The sequence below is a fragment of the Pholcus phalangioides genome, unplaced genomic scaffold, assembly GCF_987345545.1.
Source record: "Pholcus phalangioides strain wild (caught in Gottingen) unplaced genomic scaffold, Ppha-v1.0 ptg000017l_1, whole genome shotgun sequence".
NCBI classification, from domain to species: domain Eukaryota; kingdom Metazoa; phylum Arthropoda; class Arachnida; order Araneae; family Pholcidae; genus Pholcus; species Pholcus phalangioides.
In genome coordinates this window covers 19,161,861-19,182,923 of record NW_028301610.1, presented here as the reverse complement: position 1 = coordinate 19,182,923, position 21,063 = coordinate 19,161,861, and the positions used below count along the sequence as shown (strand labels likewise).

General features: G+C 33.2%; 1 protein-coding gene across 6 annotated transcripts in view; it reads right to left on the bottom strand.

The window, feature by feature from the left end:
- The window catches only part of LOC149072490 (uncharacterized), a 77,037-nt gene that overhangs the window by 36,160 nt on the left and 19,814 nt on the right, over window positions 1–21,063 (bottom strand). For 3 of the 6 annotated variants that reach the window (XM_089246764.1, XM_089246765.1, XM_089246766.1), the window contains exons 4-6: window positions 16,296–20,937; window positions 8,895–8,967; window positions 1,172–1,289 (exon numbers count right to left, since the gene is read on the bottom strand). The gene's annotated coding sequence lies outside the window, so the exon portion shown is untranslated. Of the gene's footprint in view, window positions 1–1,171; window positions 1,290–8,894; window positions 8,968–9,925; window positions 12,253–16,295; window positions 20,938–21,063 lie in introns of those variants that run through there. The other 3 variants (XM_089246767.1, XM_089246768.1, XM_089246769.1) reach the window with 3 other exon arrangements.

Here is a 21,063-nt window from a genome sequence, read left to right as displayed (position 1 = left end):
TCCATTAAATTTTAAACAGCTTATCTCTTTAACCCTTGCGGGTGAGATACTTAGCAAACATTCGTTTTCAAACATTTCCCGGCCTTAAATGATTACGTAACAAAAAAATTAAATATCCACGAAAGTGACTAAATGTTTAGATTCAATTTTTTTGAATAGAAATTTTTTACTACATGATTGTTAGTTTTACTCGGATTTTTTTAAAAATCAGAATGTTGAGTTTCATTTATGATATAAAAACCTTAAAGAAGTATGAGGAAATTAATAAGAGATGTATATATCCTCTTAGGTAAAAACCCAAGGGAATCAAAGACACCTAAATTATATTCATTAAAAAAATGTAACGCATGCTGCATAGCATAACCACTTAGAGATTGACACAGCAGTTATGTTCAATCATCGGGGTGGGATGTTGAACATTTTCCAATTCCATGAATTTAATGTCAATGTTAAAGCCATTCGGATTTATGTGTCATATTCCTGAACAAATGCTACGTACAATTGCGCCCTTGCAATATCAGCAGGTCAGTTGGAAAAACTATATTCTCGAGAGAAGTGTGATCTCTCACTCAGGGAAATGTATTCACCAGAGGTTTCTTAGGTAGGATCCTCACTGTACTGAAACATAACAAGCAAGTTATCAACTATGTAATTACATCTGTTATAATGTATTTACACACAAGTTATTAGAATAAAGTTATTTAGAACTGTTTATTTTGTTTTTTCAGCTGCATCTAATCAAAAAATAAATTGTAACTCTAATTTGGATAAATTAACTTGATATTTATTCCATCCAGTTGTTAAAAATACACTTGAATTTCCTATGCAACTGTTTGTTGCGTTAAATTCACTGCAATAATGTAACATCCATAGATTTTTTAGAATTAAAAATTGCAATCACAAACAGAAAATACCTATTTACAACTCATGAATAAATTTATTAGATACACTTGTACACAGTATCATCAAAAGCATTTCACATGCACATATATGATCATGCTACATATGAATATACATGATGATCAACTTCCAAGTCAGCACTGAAAGGTCATTTCATTCAGCATTTTAATCTTGAATGGAGGAAGTGGGTAAATCGATAAATTAATGAATATTGTAAGCTTTGTGTGTGTGTCATAAAAATGACAGAGTTAAAAATGAAGGTTCAACTTACTTGAGAAATTCATGGATTAAATCCATCAGCACACTTCATGAGCACTGAGTTCTATGTCGTCAACAGAAATGTAATTTCTTCCTTTTTATAACTCCCTCACTTCAGCAAAGTCAAAAACCTAAAATCATTTTAAATAGTTGCAAATAATATTTCAATGTATCCATAGTGATGGAACACTACTAACAACCATACATGCACTTCACACACATTCCTCTTCATATTTTCTTTCTGCATAGTTTCTAGAAATTGCTCATTTGTTGATTAGTTTCGAGAAATTTTTTTTCAATGTTCATTCAACAATTGATTATGTGTCAGATTCTCTCACATCTTTGGGTAGGGTGAATGATTTCTGAAACTTTTTGAGCAGGAGATGTTTGGGAAAGCTAGACCAACCTCACTTTAAATGAGAAAGAGTAAGTTTTTGCTTATTTTGGACAATTGTACTGCTCATTCAGAGATAAAAGATAAATACAAATACAACGCCACAACAGGCAAATTGCCCAACGAGGTGGCTGACTTAAGAACATCATGGATCCCCGAGCCATTTTTTGGAGGCCCTACCTACTACTACTACTACACCACTACTGCACCCCACCCACACCCCCGCGGAACCCCCCAACGAATCGGTACATGCGGTAATGTGCGTGTACGCGTAGTGAAACTTGACGTGAAGTTTTTGTTGTTTCTCTGTAATGCTTGTTATGTGTAGTGCTGCCATCTGCCACCAGTTTTTCTAACTATGAGTGAAGTGTTATGATTGAATGATTTATCGTTGTAGGACTGTTGCTCTCTGTGGCGAGACTTTTTAACGGGGAGATCGGTTCGCATTTGCGCCTTGAAGTTGGGAACCACAGAAAACCAACTTCAGCCGACCACCACTGTGGGGTTCGAACCCGGATCCTCGCATCGCGAGTCCGTCATTATAAGATCTTCAGACAATCAAAATATGATTACTCTGCCTAATTAAAGATGCCTATTCACAATAATTATAAACAGGTACATACATACAGTTTTTAAAAATCACTGAAGGTGAGATAAAATGGAAACCTTGCTAACTTGACACCTGCTTAAGTGGGCAATTTTCTCGATCCTATAAGAGTGTTGAGTTATCAAGGTTCCACTTTACTACTGAACCACATATACACATTTCTCTGAGGAATTTAACATGATTGGCATGTGTTGGAAAGTGGATGAATAGTTTCCTTCCTTAACACAAAACTAACATTCCTAAATTGGAATGCATTGGCCATGTTCAGAAGATGGTTGGTGCACGTTTGAGTTAACTGAAGAAAACCATGAAAGGACTGAGTAGTAAAGGTAAATTAACTGATAAACTACAAAATTACTATGGTATTACTATTCGTAGCAATGTGGGAAATTTAAAAAATATGCAGTTACAGCGTCTGTGGTGGTCAAGTGGGCATAGTGACGAACTCGTATCATGAGCACCTGGGTTCGAACCCCACCATTGCCACAGTGGTGGGCAGATGAGGTTGGTTTCTTGTGGCTCCTAACTTTAAGGTGCAAATTTGAGCCAATCTCCCCATCAAAAAAAGTCTCGCCACAGAGAGTAACAGTATTACCTCCTATATACAAAGCCCCTGCACACGTCACAGCTGACGTGGTCACGTGACTATCCGAAGGCAGAGGGAAGGAAGAAACCATCTATGGTGATGCTGTGTGATATTTCAGATACAGCATGGTTATGAAGAAAATTTGAATCAATCTCTAATTTCAGAGTAAGTATATTTTGAATTTTTCGTTAAATTAATCGTTTAAGCTTGTATATTTTTAAATGAATTTCAGACAACAACACGGTTACTTGTTTAAAATATTGCTTGTTTTTGTAAGTACAGTACTACTTGCAATAGGCCTACCATGAGGAGTTTCCTGCCTTTTAACGAGGTGAAAAAAATAAAGTCTGGTAGAAATATCGTTAAAAATATCATTTAACCATAGATTTATTTCAAATTTACTATACATATTTTTGATTATATATGCTATCCTGTGACAGTACAAAGCTTCATATATCTCTAATACTTAATATTTTTTTAAAACTTTTAGAAAAAAGAATGCATTAAAATTAAAAAATAATTTTTTTTTTAGAACCCAAAGTATTTATGAATGAATCTAATCTAAAAATAGATTCCCATATTTCTTGAATATCAAATATTTCTAATTCTTTAATTTGTAGAAATTACCAATATTGCTGGATTATTTTGAATGACTTGAAACATAAAACATTTTCACAACATAAAATTTTTTTGAAGTAACAAAATAAATCATATATAGGCAAAACTGTCATTTCAACTTTTTCAAAGGGGGAGGGGGCAAAGAACATGTACTCAATGAATATATATATTTGTATATATACATGTGTATTTTTCAAAGCCAAGGGGAGGCAAGCGCCCCACTCTGATCCCCCAAATGATGGGCCTGTATATAGGCCTATAATAAATAATATACATACCTAAAATATAAAATAAAATCTATATGATATATATAATAAAAAATAAATGAAATATAATAAAAAATGAAATATAATAAAAAATAAATAAAATATAATAAATATATATAATAAAAAATAAATAAAATATAATAAATATATATAATAAAAAATAAATAAAATATAATAAATATATGTAAGTTTTATAAAAATTTTATGAATATTTTACATTATAAAAATTGGGATATTATATACGAGCATATATCTACATTTTTCATGGCTACATCATTACCTATTCATGATACTTTTACGAATAGTTACTATGCTTTTAATTTCTATTGAAGTTTTATACACTTCTATCCTGCCTCTGGAAATTCTTTCACACAGTTCAGGTTAAGAACCTCTGCTGTAAGCCATGACTTGCAATGAAAATAAATTGTTCATACATTTTAAGATTCACAACATTTCATAATTTCTAATTTAAAATGTGAAATTTAATTTTTTTTCAATCTTTCCATTTCATGCAGAATAACAACATGCCTTTCAAGTGTTGTGTTGCCAACTGCAAGGGCAATTATGAAACTGGGCCTAAGGTTTCAGTATTCCGGTTTCCAAAAGAAGAGAATCTGAAAAGGAAATGTATCAAAGCCATACCGCGAAAGGATTTCGAACCAACCTCAAGTTCCAGAGTAAGTACTATTTTTGGTGGTATTTATATATCACAAAGTTGTTCTATTCAAATGTATAGGCCTGAGGACAGGGAGCCTCTTTGAAATTTTGTATTAGTTAGTTGCATGATATTTCATCTTTTCATACATCCTTAAAAACATTGTTAGAACTGATATTTATAGCTTTTACAATTCACAATATTTCACAAATTCTTATTCCAAAGTTAAAATTAAATTTTTCCTTAATTTGCTTCAGAAATTATTTCTTGGTAGTCAGATTTCTTCGAATAACATTAAAGATATGGTAAATTTTTAATAAAATAGAAATTTGTTGTACTGTAACAAAATATTCATTATAATAGTATTAATTTTTAAATAATATAACTATAGATAATTTATTACATGCATTAAATGTCACTTGTTACAATTACTAGTTCTCTGAAGGATTTTTTGTTTCTCACTCAAATATGTTTGTATAGGTAAAGCCAAAATCTGAATACCAAATTCTTTTCAGGTTTGCGAGCTGCATTTTATCGAAGAGGATATTGAAAGGAAAGTGTCGTATTATGATGAAAAGACTGGAAAATGCCTTGTTTCTAGCCTTCCTCAACCTCGGCCCAGATATGGTGCAGTTCCCCCGTGTTTTCCATGGATGTCCCTTGTATTTGTCCACACCTTGTACCAGCAGGGAAAGCCCATTGGGAAAAAAAACTCGAATTGAAAGTGAGCAAATCGCTGCTGCGTTAGAGAAAAGCAAAGCAGAAGAAGAGCTCTACAATAAAAAAATTTCCTATAGTTCTTTTTAAATGAATTGAAAGACTGCTTGAAAAACTGTCCCGTTCCTAAGGATTGGGATGTTCTTGTGAAGGAAGAAAATAAAATTTTCATTCACATCCAAGCAGAACCAATTCCGATAATACTTTCTCCAGTTGTTGTAGATGAAAACTTGATGGTTACTGCTTTTCATAAAGATTGCAAACTGACCAGCGTTAATCAGTGTGCATTACCTACAAAGCTAGCTGATGTGAATATGTTACATAAGTTTCTGTGCGATGTTAAAAACTCCATCAATGAAATGTGCCAAAATGCTTCAGCACTTGTTCAGTCAATCTGTGATATGCTTCGAACACTCGAACAATATTTAATTGAGCAGAATGTAAATACAGAAATGATTCAATTTATTTATGAGCAATTGAAATTGATAATTTGTCACAAAAACCATTACAGGTACAGTGGAAATTTTTTAATTTTATGTTGCCTATTATTTTCTATATCTCCACATGCGTACAAATTCTTACGCAGCAGTAACTATATTATTTTGCCACATTCATCTACCCTGACAAAGCTATGTTCTATGTATGATGTAAATCCTAAAATTGAACAGAATGATGAAAATTTTTTGGCTTATGCTAAAGAAAAATTTGCATTGATTGGTGGTAAAGATAAGCATGTTTTACTTATTGATGGATGAAATCCACATAAAATCATATTTAGACTATAAAGGTGGGAGTATTTAGGAATGGCATATAATAATGAAAAAGCTGCATCTTCAGCTTTTGCTTTCATGATTCAGAATATTGAGTCTAATTATAAAGATGTAATACACATTCTGCCAGTGAAAACAATATCTGCTGCTGTATTATATTGATATGTTAACAAAATAATTGTTGGTCTTGAAACTATTGGGTTTTTAGTTATAGGAGTTGTTTCAGATAATAATGCTATAAACCGAAAGGCTGTTTCATATTTCTGTAGCCCTCCAGAACTAAGCATTGTATATAAACACCCTTTAGATTTTCTTCGTGCTCTGTTTTATCTTATTGATTCTGTCCATATATTAAAATGTATCCGAAATAATTGGCTTGACCAAAAGAATACAGGAAAATGTACGTATTTCCCAGATTTCAAAGCTCCACCAACGGGCATCAATGGAGAGACATTGTTGAAAACACCTTCCTTTTTAGCATTGAAAGAGCTTCATGAAGCTGAAGCAAACAATATTGTGAAGTTTGCCCCTTCTTTAACAGAAGAAGCTCTTTGCCCCAATAATTTTGAACGTCAAAATGTTCGCTTGGCTTTGAAAATATTTAACTATACAGTTTCTGAAGGCCTGAAGTGCGGTGGTGAAATTCATGCCATTGCAAACCACAAAGATACAGCCAATTACATAACGTTAATATGTATGTGGTTTGACATAATGAACGTTCGCACAGTCCTGAAAGGTAAATGTAAAAGGAACGTGTTTCAGGAACCTTTGACATCATCTCCAGATGATGAGAAAATGAAATTTTTATATGATTTTTTAGATTGGTTAGATTATTGGAAAAGTGCAAATTGCACATCTGGCTTTCTAACCAAGGAAACTTTTCTTGCCTTGCAACATACAACATATGCAATGATAGAAATTGTAAAATATTGCTGTGATGAATTGAAGTTGTAATGCATATTAACAGGCAAATTCCAAACTGATTCCCTCGAAGAATGTTTTGGTCAATACTGAAAACTTGCAGGTTGTCAGTATAATGTGTCTTTGGTTCAAGTCTATGAAACTGAAATGAAATTGAGGATTCGTTCTTTGATGCCTCTGTCAAGTCTCTCACTCTCAAACAGAAATTTCCTTAGCTCCTCTCGACGAATATTGTATTATTCCAAACAATGAATTTAATCAATCAATATGTATTCAAATCAATGAACCAGATTCTGTGAAACTTCCAGATACAGAGAATTTGCTTCTAAAACAGATCACTGTTTCTAAAAAGGAGCTCACAGATCTCGATAATTCACTTCCTGCGCTAACTTATATTGCAGGCTATTGTGTGCATGCAACTTTAAAAAAATTGAAGTGTACTGATTGTAAATTCAACCTCACCTTCAATAATTCTCTAGAATTTAATGAACAGTACGATTCAATTAAAAATCTTGATAGGGGTGGATTAAAATATCCAAAACAATCTGTTTTGCTAGTTGTTATGCACTGCTATATAATTGTTTCTAAATTGGTCTCAAAAGAGTTTGAAAAGGAATTTTTTGAAATCAGGAACCATTATGATTTTGTTATCTAAGCAACGGTTAATACATTATTTGGCATTGAATGTTTTCCTGATACATGTACAAATGGTCACTATTCAAATTATATTCTTAAACAAATTATATCTGCATCAACTAACATATTTCTGAAAAATTATTGCAAAAAGAGGAATGATGCACCCAAGACTTCTAAGTTGCACAAATATAAATTAAATGCAAATGAACCTATAGATTCTGAAAGTATTGGAAATTCATGTCCAAGTAATGTAAAAGGAAAGAAAAGAAAACTACAGACACTTTTATAATAGTTGAATCGTGTTATAATGAACTTGAAGAGACTGGAGAAAGCGCTTTGTTAAAACAAAATTCCATTGTAAAGTAATTCCAGGTTTTTCCATTGTTCCTATGTAAACTTATCTGGGAGATTAGAGAAGTGTTTGTTAAAAAGAGATTTTTGTTATAACGTTTTTCGTTAAAACTGAATTTGACTGTAAATTCACATGAACATTTTTTAGATCATGTTATTTTGTACACAATAAAAAAAAAACATGTTTGGAGTGTGTATTTGTAATAAATTTTTTCTGAAGTATTTTTGATTTCAGTGCTGCAGAAATGGGCACATTGCTAACTTTTAATGAATATTATGAATAAGAGCATGTTATATGAAATTTAGGAATAGCATCTCTCTTAGGGTAATACTAAAGTTGTTTTTTTTTTTCGAAATTGACATTGGAATACTTAATTACACTGAATTATTCCAAAATTTCAGTTTCCAGGAGTGTGAAATGAGATTGTTTACAAATACGGAATTCAGATTTATATACATAAAAAAATCCAAACATCAAAAAGGAAACTCCTACGTAAACACCTATTATGAGTATATCACAGTTTATAATTGTAGCAGAAGCATCTCTTTGGCTACTAATAGATGAATAAATCTAATTGAAAAAAATTCCAATTAAGGTTGGAAGAAATTAATGTACGCAAATTATGGAAATATAAAATTCAGATTTACGTAAAAAAATCTATGTCTAAAACAGTGTTCCCCAAAGTGGGTGATGGAAGCAACGGCTGTAACATAGGATCCTATGGTGGGATCGCTTGAGTTGGGGGGGGGGGCGATGAGAGAAATATGCTGTAGAAAGGGGGGGGGGCGATGGGACACCACAAAAAAAGTTTGGGAAACTATGGTCTAAAAGAAGAAAAAATTAACTAGATTAACTCGTGAGCAACGAGTTTTAAGCAACTCTTTTAATTTGAAAAATAACATCCACTGAAAACAATATAGATTTTTTTTAAAATTGGGAAATTCAAAGTTCTTTCCACTAATGCATAATTTTAAGTTTGCGCCTTGAGCACAAACAAAAAAATGCCGCCTTTCCCAATTTCGCTCCCCCATGGACCAAAACCTGGCTACGCCACTGGCCTTAATGCATGCTTCTCAAATAAAATACACATTATTTCAAGAACTAAATTACACTTAACTTTATAATGCTATTTCCTATGTAAGTTCAATATTACAAAATTATAAATGGTTAGATACAGAAAAATTTCAAACAAAATGTAGGAAAATTAGACTTACCTTTAAAGAAATTTCAAAAATCATACAAGATCTGTCTGTCATTTCCTTTAGAATACACCAGACTCTCCATACTCTGTAGTACAAAATATTAACATTAATACCACTCAAACTGAAGTTTCACTCATAAAAATTAATTACTCATGCAATACATTAATAAAGTGCTTAATACATGTAATACATGCAACCATTAAAAAAATTCAAAATCATGATACATATACAATCTGCAGCAATTAAGGAAAGTATGCGAATTAAATATAGAATTTGGCACTCATTTTGCATTGAATTAAAAAATAAATTTTTAACAAAATATACAGTGGGGTCTGATTGGGTGGCATGTAGTTTTTTTAGGATGCATTATATTTTTATGCAGGTATATTTAAGCGCTGTTGCACATAGAGAGTGTGTGCATCACGTTTGCATGTCAACCCAAAATATATGATTTCATAATAGGGTTTAGAGAGCCTTGAACTGTTTCACGGCATTAAGCCGCCGCCATTATGGGAAATGTAGTTGTCCTCAAGCTTAAGGAGAGCATCCCCTCATTCCTTCACTAGCGCCATCTTTGTCCTTGAGTAAAGAAGTAAAGTTTTCCTTATTTAAGGAAAAGCGAACAGAGAATACAGAATTTTTCTCCTTTCCTTTATTAAGGACAAACAGCAGGCTTAAGGAGAAAACCTCGCTAAGGACAAGGGGCGAATCCAGCCCCAGGATCATGTCCTTTAGGAGTTGGTTGTGTTGTGGTTGAACTTCCCACCTCTGGTGATGGAACATCAGTGTCTTGAAGTGATGGTGCTTGTACTGGTTCAGTTCTTTCATCGTGTTGGTATTATCTTATCGCTGGAGTTAACGCTATGCTTGGCCCAACTGGACGAATCGGGTCACTGTCTTTTCCATAGCTGATTTTGTACCGATACAGTATACTGTAGAAACTGCATGATAAGGTGGTGAAGTGAGGTGTATTCTACATGACTTCAAAAACTGTTGCATCTCTTCCCCCAAAAATGCACTTTGATTGACAGAGACTATGGTACCTGGCATTCCATAATGTGCAAACAAAGAGTCCAGAATACTGATCAATGTCTTCGAGTTCATGTTAGGAACAATGTAAATTTCTGGCCATTTGGAATGAGCATCCACAATAAGTAAGTATGTCTTGTTCCCATACATAGCATAATCTATATGAAATCCTACGGTTTTGAAGGATATTCCCAGTAATGAACGTCATTTTTAGATAAAGAATCTTTAAACTGAGACTGCGAAGTCTTTCGATATCTGTGTCAATTTTTGGCCAGTACACAGATGACCTTGCTAACGCTTTCATTTTCAAAATTCCCAGGTGACCCACATGTAGCTCTTCCAAGATTGAATTTTGAAATTTCTTGGGTATGTAGACTCCAAGTCCATTCATGATGCACCCACTTTGTAAGGAAAATTTTCTATCTCTTGAACCTAAAGTGATACCTTGGCGTAATTTCTCCAATGTCGGCCTCAATTCAGGGTCTTGAGAAAAAGTGATAGCTATTTCTTTGTAGTTCATAGGAAGTTTTGACGTGTGTTCCAGGTGATGCAATGAAACAATGTCCATTGAAAGCAGTTCTTCACAAGCTAGTGGAAATCATGACAATCTGCATTTCCGTTTGTTTCAGATTTGCATTATTTTCAGATTATTGAGAGGTAACCCATTTCCCTGTAAACATTGGAAAACAGTTCTCAACTTGCAGAGTAACTCGTGCTCATTTTCAGCAGCTAACAGAATGTCAAATAAAATACACAGTCCTTCAATGTGGACACTGAGTAAAATTGAATCAATGTACTTTTGAAAGATAGCAGGGGCAGCATTGATTCCAAACATCAATCTTTTCGGTTGATAAAGACCTTTATGTGTATTTAATGTGAGCAGCTTCGATCTAGCTTCATCAACAGGTATGCTGTGATATGCAGTGCGAATGTCCATTTTTGCAAAAATTTTTCCTTTGGACAACTTGGCAAAGAGATCTGTTCTTGGTACAGGATATTGTGGCACTTGCAATTGAGGATTGACTGTATGAGAATAGTCAGCACAAGGTCTAAGGGAACCATCTGGTTTTTTTGACTGGAACTGGTGTAGCAAAGTCAGAAGTTTCTACTTTTTGCAAAATACCTTCTACTTCAAGGCGCTGTAATTCCTTTTCCACCATGGGCTGTAATGCATAAGGAACAGTCGAGCCTTCTGGAAGACTGACTGTGAATGTTCTTTGAGAACTAATTTAACAGTGTAATTAGATACTTTCCCCGAAGTTTCAGCAAAAATATCTCTGTACTAGTTAACTAGATCCAAAACAGCTTCTTTTGTAGCTTTTTACTTGGTGGATGAGGTCCCACTTCAACGCACAGAACCTATCCATTCACATCCAAGTATTGAAGAAAAAGTCTTATTCCACAATATAAACAGACAGTTCCATTTGCTGATTTTCGTATGCAACACAGCGACTTTGACAACTTTCATGGGAACAATAATATTCTGACTGTATGTGTGAAATTTAACGTTGGTCTTGCCGAGAGGCTTGTCCGAAATATAGAATAGCTGAACTACCCGTATCAACTTCCATTGCAACTGGATGACCTCCAATCAATACTGCAGTAAGCAGCGGATGATCACTTTTGATGTGATTCAACAAAAAAGTCTCATCGACATCCTCTAATTTGTGTAGCTTAGATTTCTTCGACACACTTGTTGAACATGACCTTTTTCCACACAGTTTACAATGAAGATTTTTTTTTTTCCTGCAAGGAGCCTTGTGATTTTCATCACCACATCAGTAGCATTGTATTTTCATTGTAGAAGGAGCTTTAGCCTTTGGTAATTTGGCCTTAGCTTTCTTGTTTACCTCTTGCATCGTAGATGGCTTGAGTTCATTCACGGACTTGAAAGCAGTGTTCTTTGAATGAAGAATATCTTGAGTACTACTTGACTGTGCTTGATCCAGATCGGGATCATCTTCGAACATTCGGTCGCGCGAGCATGATTTCATCTAATAATCTACTAACGAAGACGTCTCTGAGCATCACCTTCAGCTGAGCTTCTGGGTAATTACATGGAATGGCAAGACGCCGTAATGCTGAAATGTAACTGGAGATGCTTTCCCGTCAGCCAGTGATAGGAAGGAACAGAAACCGAGACGATCACCGTATCACGACCCTGCGTAGACTGTAAACCGAGCTCCGTTATACGATGCCGCGTAGAGAGAGAACTGACTGCGCCATTTGTGGTATATTTAGATTTGGAAACAATAACGACAAATATATGGACAATGAGACAGACTCAAGACGTGCGGCGTCCTTTTTTTAAACTGAACATCCACAAAACGTAAACAATACAATAAAAATTATACAGGGCTCTCGACCACAAAACGGATAAGGATGCCTTTGTAACGGCTATCGCCGCAACACCGGTGCCTCTTCTTATCGTAGTTACCTTCTTTTGCCATGCCACTGCATTAGCAGTGCTTACGTGTCAGATGGTCTTACGTTTAGACCGAGTCTAAAAGCAACACGTCCATCTACATCTGGAGGTTTCTAGCTTCTACTTTGGAAATACTGGATTAAATGAAGGAAATAACTTTTTGGAGTCATTGAAAAAATTCAGAGGTAGGAAAAATTAATAACTTTGGGACCACCATTAAGACACATATGCCTCTATATAGAGATGAGGTGAGAATATTCTCCTGGATGTAAAAATTGGACAATATTCATTTTTCTAATAAATAATTTAAATGTTTTTACTAATTTTTGTTTATATTGTTAAATATAAATCAGTTTTCATTGCCTGATCACCCCCAATGACAACTTTTAGTTTGAGAATATTCTTCAAGTCATGATGAGAGGTTTTAAAAGCTTGGTTATAAAGATTTTAGAAACCTTTAGATTAAAACCTTAAGAAATTATTTTAAAATTACATAAATTTTCAGAAATAAGTTCACAACGAAAGAAATTAAATCAAAGTTGATTTGATAAAGATATTCTTATATAATCACCTTCATTCTAAAAAGATACAGAACTGTTTTCTTCATTGTACATACACTTAAATTCTGTATCACTCACATTTCTTTAAAAGTTGTGCAGTTCAGCCATGTTGGTTTAATTTTCTTGCTTTCAAACTTTATATATAATATTGTGGTCTACAAACTTCAATATTCCCATCCTCTTGACAGGAAGAGAGGAATAATACTCTCTGGAAAGATTTCGGTAACTGAAGATTATTCTTGAGAATTTTACATCTCTACCTCTATATTTTAGAAATTTATTTCTGCCAGTTCACGATAATTTTAACTTAGTCTGTCATTTCACGAGAATTTTCTTGAATATACTTCAACTGCTGAATAACACACAGAAACACAGGTTGAATTATTTCAAGGTATAAATTGATTTACTTTTTCAAACAAATTATGTAAACATAATATATATATCTCATGGAAGCACACCTTTATAAGTATCATATTCAAAACAGCACATATTTTGATACAATGTATAATTGTATGTAATTGTATGAAATTGTAATTAAATGTACAATATTCAACAACTAAGCTACTGCATGGGGATTTAACCTTCAAATTTACAAATACAGAAAAATCTTCAACAGATAAGGAATTTTATTTATAAGTAAATAAGAGTTACAGCTTTGAGCATAAACGATAATATCTAGTCCTTTTCCCCTAGCTGTGTAACCTAACAGCAATTCATTTGAAAAAATGTGAAATAAAATAAGTATATATTGTATTTAAAATCAACACTTCGTATGAGCCACAAAAGCCCAAAAACTGTAAATGAAAATTGCAACAATTATGGCAAAAAAATAGTACATGCACAAATAGTAAATATCCATAATTACTCATTTGAGACTCCCGTAATAGGACACTAATATGAACTAATCTTTGAAAGTTCTTAATGTATAAAAGTATAACTATATTTCAACAAATATTCATGAAAACTACACTTAGATTCCTTTAACATTTTGCATGTAGCCAATGGCGAGCCAACCAAGTTCCCCCCCCCCCCCCCCAAAGTGAAGAAATAAGAAAACATAGCTGCCAACTTTTGAAAATGAAAATTCGGGAGATTTTCGCGCAAACCCGTATTTTATGCTAAAACCACTCCCTAATAAATACAATAGGGATTTTTCCAAATAAAATAGGGATTTTCCAAACATAAAAGTTAAAGCGTAGGGACTAAAATCCCTACTCAAAAACTGAAGTCAAATTAAAATAAGGATTTTACACACATGGAAGTTAAACCCTTGGGAATAAACTTCCTACGCAAAAAACAAGTGAAATTGGAGGCCAAAACTTCAATGATGTAAAAATAAATATTGTGTTCAATCAGAAATGCTGTGAACAAACATTGTGCGCGAATGACCCCAAAATCATCGGAAGATGAAGGAAAACACCGTCAATTTTTGAAGAACACTGACTTTTTGTGACTTTTTTTTGTCACTTCACGACTGATGATGGCAGTCTTTCCATGACCGATGCTTAGTCCGTAACACAACTTGTACAAAAAGGAAAAGTCGGCCCTCTTCTGGAACGTTTGATGAAAGGAAATTCATCGGGGTATAAGTATCTTTAAAATTGATTAAATATGTTTTTGCTTATCATTATTCATGCTTTGTTATATCGCACGTACGTAACTTCAACAAAAGAAATTTTGACCACATGCGCGTTACTAGAATCTTCGATTATTATCCAGGACTATTGGCTGCTAAGCCATTTCCCTGCACGATGAGGCAAACAACTTTCTTGTTACCATCAGAGGGTTTGTAAAACTTCCTTAAAAAGGGAATTTCCCCATTTACGACGTGTGACGTCATTTCGAAAGGGGAAAAAAAGAGGCTTCATACCCCACAAGAAATTTCTTAGGGATTGTTTTCATGAACGGGGATTTTTTTTTAACGAAGTAGGGAATTTTTAGGGACAATTAGAGATTTTTGTGATTTTCGTAAAAATTCGGGAGATTTAAGAACTTTTCGGGAGGTCGAGCGATGAAGCTAAAATTCGGGAGATTCCCGAAAAATTCGGGAGACTTGGCAGCTATGAGAAAAGCTTGCGCTTGTTCTTTTGCTCAAGCATATGAAGATTACTACTACTAAACGATCCATGTAACTTGTCCATATTCTTCTGCGGAACTTCTAATGAATCGGTACATGTTGGAATGTGCATGTCCGTGTTGGGAGCCTAAAGTGAAGCTTGTGTCTGTGTAATGCTTGTTATAAGAGGCCATTCGCCTCCTATTTTTCAAACTATGAGTGAAGTGAAGTGTAATGATTAAAGATTTTACTGTTGCAGGCCTGTTGCTCTCTGTGGCGAGACTTTTTAATGGGAAGATCGGCTTGCATTCACACCTCGAAGTTGGGAACCATTGTGGTTCCGACCACCATGTTGCCACAGTGGTGGTCGGCTGAATTTGGGTTTTTTGTGGTTCCCAACTTCGAAGACTGGCAGTTCCAGCACATAAATTGGTTTTTCTTTTTGTGTGTTTCAAGTACCAGACACAAAAGTATTCCAGAGCTATCCGCATTTCTTAAAATAGTTCAATATAGATCCAATAATTAAAAGTAGTATTTGACTAGGCCCCCTTTTTTCAGGGACTGCCCCAAGAGTAGTATTATATTTATGGTTTTGCCACATGAGGGCTACATGAATTTTGCAGCTTTTGCCTATTTTTTGACAATCCATCCCTCGAATTTGAACCCACTTGGCCCTTATGCCTGTAAATACGTTCATGTCTTTAAGCCACTCACATGCTTGCACACGCTCTGGTTCATTCTTTTGGCTGCTTATTGACTTGGTTCTTTGCCCTCTAGGTACATACACAGTCACTCTTTCGATCATTCAGATGCTCACACATTCCCTAGGCCACTTCCGCCATTCATCTGCTTGTACACGCTTTAGGGGTCTTTTGGCCATTCATTGCAAATCGACCACGGCCTAAGGGTGAGCTCATAGTGGAGCAAAGAGGTACGAGATATAAGAATTGCAACTTGGAAGGAAAAACTGCATAGGGGTGGAGGAAGGGATGCCCACACATAGCAGGAGGAGGATAGAGGAAATGACTGGAGGGGTTCTGAAATGTTAGGGTGTGATGATGATCCATCTGCAGAAGAGGGAAAGAAAAAAAAAATGGAGAAATGGACTAATCAGCAGATCTAAATAAATTGTAATGACCAGTGTGGGATCTCATCAATATTTTAAAATGTTAAAATGTGTGTGCTAGCAATTTCTAAGTTGTGGTGTTATGGCAGCCCATGAGCAATAAAGCAGAATTTGAGCTTTCAAAATTTTACCATCAAATTTCAAGCATCAAACAAAATTTAAACAGTAATAGACCAATTCACCAATGAAAAACATGTTCGGATAAAACCCCACGCACCTTTAGAATCTTTATAACTTTCCTCATGCACAGTATCCTGTGCTGTTTGATGTGTATGGATGCTGCCAGTGTGAACAATACAGTTACACCTAATTTGTAGATATAATAAAAATGAAATTAGCACACAATCTTTTTTTGTTTATCCTAATTCAAAATAATGTCACAAGTTCACATTGCTTGAAATTTACGAATGAATGATGGTACATATTATTAAGTGATACATTCACATAAGATACTGATCTGTAACAACTAAAATACTGCCAATTTTCTTTTTAAGAAGAACCTTGTCTTTCGAGGACGATTCTTTTTTTTTGAAAAGATTCTACCCCAGATTCAATTAACCTTTTAATGGCTAAATACAAATACAAATACAACGCCACAACAGGCAAAATGCCCAACGAGGTGACTGATAAAAAGATGCCCATAAAAATATGGATGTCATATGTTTCAAAAACACAGCAACCCAATTAAAAATGCAATTAACACAAATTACAAACAATATATACACATGATAAAATATTATACAATGCCCATAAAGAATACTTATGGTTGTCTTATTCTAAGAATGGATAGCTTCTCGATTTACCCCAACATGTTTATCGTATTTCTTTTTAAACGTGTCAATTGTGTTACAATTTACTACCTCCGGGGGTAAGCTATTCCATTTATTAACAACCCTATTGGAGAAAAATTCCCTGCGACACCATAACCTTGCATTGTCCCTCACCAATCGATACTGGTGTCCCCTTGTAAAAGCAGTTGATTGGCGGTGTACTAAAAGTTCATGGTCAGTCATCATTCAGATTTAGATTGATTTTTATTATTTTTCCTTTATTTCCTTCCCTGATCCTTCAGTTTAAAAATACCAATCAAAAAACTATAAACAAAAATTTTCTTGCATGTTTTCTGAACCCACCCATGTCCATAGAAAGAGCATTGGAAAACAAACAAAAAATTACATTTTATTCTTCCTCAAAAATGGGCAATTTAAAAAAAATCAAATTTATGGCATAAGTGCTGAAATGTATGAAATTTGTGTTTTCTAAATTAAGTTTGGAATTTCACACCTTTCATGAAATTTTTTTTCTTCTAATTATTGAAACTGATGTTCCCAATTAGGAACATTGGAACTAAAAAGATAAATATTAAATTTGGCTAGCAACACAAATTAATGATCACTAACAAACACAATTTTGTTGCCTGTTGTAAAATAAATTAAGGGACAGAAAAAAAAAAAAATTCTACGTCTATTATATTTATTTTTAATTCCACTACATTTTGATTTTTAATGCGGATGCAATTTGAGCCAATCACTCCTAATCTACAAGCGATAAGTTGCCAAATCAGCAAAACTCAGAGAAATCAAGCCCGATTTTAGAGCTGATTTAAAATTAATTTGAATTCACTTTGATATGCTACTTAAAAATAATAAAATAAGCATATTTGTAATTTAAACATGTTATTTTCCCCTCAATACATAAAATAAGTTACGATTCTTTCAATAAAACAGTGATAGATCGCTGCCATGTCGCAATAATTCGCCAAACTTGGAACAGAAAATGTGAGCGATCAGGAATGTTTCAGGATTAATTCATAATTAATTCAAGATTCAACTAGCTCCATTAGTTAGAAATCCTCTAGTTATGCATCATTTCTTATACAAATACAACACCACAACAGGCAAAATGCCCAACGAGGTGGCCGCATTTCTAAACCATGCGGAATATAAAAAGAAAATGATTTCATATTTTAAAATAGAGTCTCTTGTGCCTAAACACAACACAAAATTATGGCGCCAAATGTCATCTGCTATTTCTCACCGATTTTTTTATTCCCATTTTTTCATTTAGTTCTTATTCTTATTAAAAACATTACCACAAATATGATTTTGAAAAAATTTAACACACAAAATAATTAAATTTCACTTCTCCCGGACAAGCTCCGCTTCTCGGTGAGAACTTGACGCTAATGCAATTCACCATCTATTTCTCACATCGAGATATATATATATGTTTATCACGCTGGAAATCTTTTTATCTGAATTTAAACTTTACAGAAGCCGAACAAAAAGGCATTCTCTCAGTTATTTCATAAAAAATGATTCGAAACGCTCTAAAAATAATAATAAAAAAAGGAAGAATTTATAGAGAGCCTACGGTAGTATAACATTGCGCATCGCTGCGGAAAGGTACAAAATGGCAGACGAGTCGGCCTCCCCTATTCTAGTGGCCTGAACATACTTGAATTCTACAAGCCTGAAACATATCTTCATGACGTCACAACCCGGGTCCTACCATGTACAACCTTCACATTTAAAACTCGCAACCAAAATGTATTTTTTGACAATTGGGAGGAAAAATTGACAAATTTAAATTTTTTTTATTACAATTATTATTAAGTATGGTATATGGAAAACACTGAATGTTAAATTAATGAATAATAAAAAAAGAGGTAATTTAATAATTATAAAAACAGATAGGTTTCACAAATTCTCTGCCAACACGTATTTCTAGATGTTTTTTGTTCCCAAGCAAATATTTTTGAAAAATCAGACAATACATTCGACTGTTCAGTGACTTTTCATTTTCATTTATATAATATGACTTATTAGAATTTGTATTAAAAATAAAAGGATACACAGGCAATGTACAAAAATAAAAAGAACAACAATGTCACTAATAATGTCACTGAATATTTTTATTCACTGACATTAATTTTTATTCATTTTATTCTACGCATTCATATTATCAATTCTAATTTAAAGGGAAATTAGTTGCTCTAAACATAAAATTTTTGTAAATGTTCAAATTTATTAATCTATGAGGGGAACTTCGAAAACATAACATTTCAAAATTCTGATATTACAACATTATGATAAGTCTTACTCTTGTTGCACTCATTTCATCTATAAATTTTAGTTTTTAATTTTAAATGGTGAATTATGAACACTTAGAAATATTTTCAACTAAAATTCTGAAAATAAAATGTTAATATGGGATCAATTATTTTTCTAAATATTAAATTTCAAAATTAAAAAGACACATCTCCTGACAACATTGGAAAATATTCCTTATAAATTTTTCATACGCCTAATCAAAATGAGCACACACACTTTTATTACTTTTTTGAAAATACTCCAAATTAAAAAAAAAAACTATTCAATGCAATTAAGATTGCTTCTATAAAACAAGTTTCTTTTAATTAAAGTTCTTTTAAGAGGTGTTATACCTTTTAACATGGCGAAAAACTATACTCAAATAGTATTTTTAATGATATTTATATTAAACTATCGATTTATTCTAAATTTTTTACACTTGTTCTTGATTGTATGTGTCATCCTATGCTGGTATAAAGTTTTACATATCTTAGATACTTGATGTTTTGTGAATTTTCAGAAAAAAAATGTATTAAAACAACTTGCGTGCATGATAAAATACCATGACATCAATGTAATTGAATAAAAATAAAGTAAACTGTTCAATTCATAAAAATAAAGCAAAAGGTTGAGATTTCATTGACTCAATCTTATTTAAGATTAAATTTTAAATTCAAAATATTTTTACAGTTAAAATTTAATTTCAAATAAGATTAAGGCAATGAAATCCTAACCTTTTGCTTCATTTCATGCTGAACAGTTTCCTTTATTTTTAAAGGACTTTTTAATCAATTTTTATTCAATCACATTGATGTCATGGTAATTTATCATGCATGCAAGCTGTTTTAATGCAATTTATTTGAAAATTTACAAAATATTAAGTATCTAAGATATGTAAAATTTTATAGCAGCATAGGATAGCACATACAACCAAGAACATGTGTAAAAAGTTTGGAATAAATCGATGGTTAAATAGTATATTAAATTATAATTCTATTAGATCACACACATAGTTTTCACCATGTTAAAAGGTACAAGATTCCTTAATTGAAGATTTGGCATTAAAGTTATCATTTTCAGTTTTTATGCAATTATTCAGGAATACGTTAGATATTATTTTGATAGTCATGACAGAGACTTACCTTGAATATTTTACCTTTGAATATTGTATTAATGTAAAACTTTTAATTGAACCTTTCTTATAAAATGTTTCAAGCTTAAAATAATAATTACATAAATTTTGGCCATTATCAAACCAATTTCTCGATTACAAGAAGTTCACAACTTCAACACTTTTCCTGTTAGATGTTTCACGTTTGAATTCTGCACATATGCTAGGACACCTACTTTTTGCAGCAATACTTGAAGTAATATGCATGGGGTAGTATCAGTTTATTTGAATTCCTCACAAAGCGATTTGAAGCTGGATTGGTGAAATAAAATATTGATGTCCACAATATCATTTCTGGAGATTAGCGCAAGCAGCTTTCATAAAACTCAGTTCCAACTATTCATGCACAAAGGATAAATGAACTTATTTTACCATGAAGTACACTGAGTTTTTTCCTAGGAACCACTTATAAGACTCAGTTACAAGATGATTATTGAGTGTGACAGTGACACGAGACTTTCATTATTTCTTTCCTCTGGTGACTTTTTTAATTGGTAACTTTGTTGTTCCTTCCTCAGTAGGACAAGGGTTCCATTCGGTCTTTCGCTTCCCTTGCAGTTTGACCTACCGCTGCAAACACAGGAGCACCGAGACACCTACAAGAAAATGTAAAATGTTATAGGTGTAGTATTATTATAATATACAGCATATAGGCAAAACAAAATTATTGAATTATAAAATAGTCTGAATAGTGCAAGAATGCTTACACAGGGAAATGACTC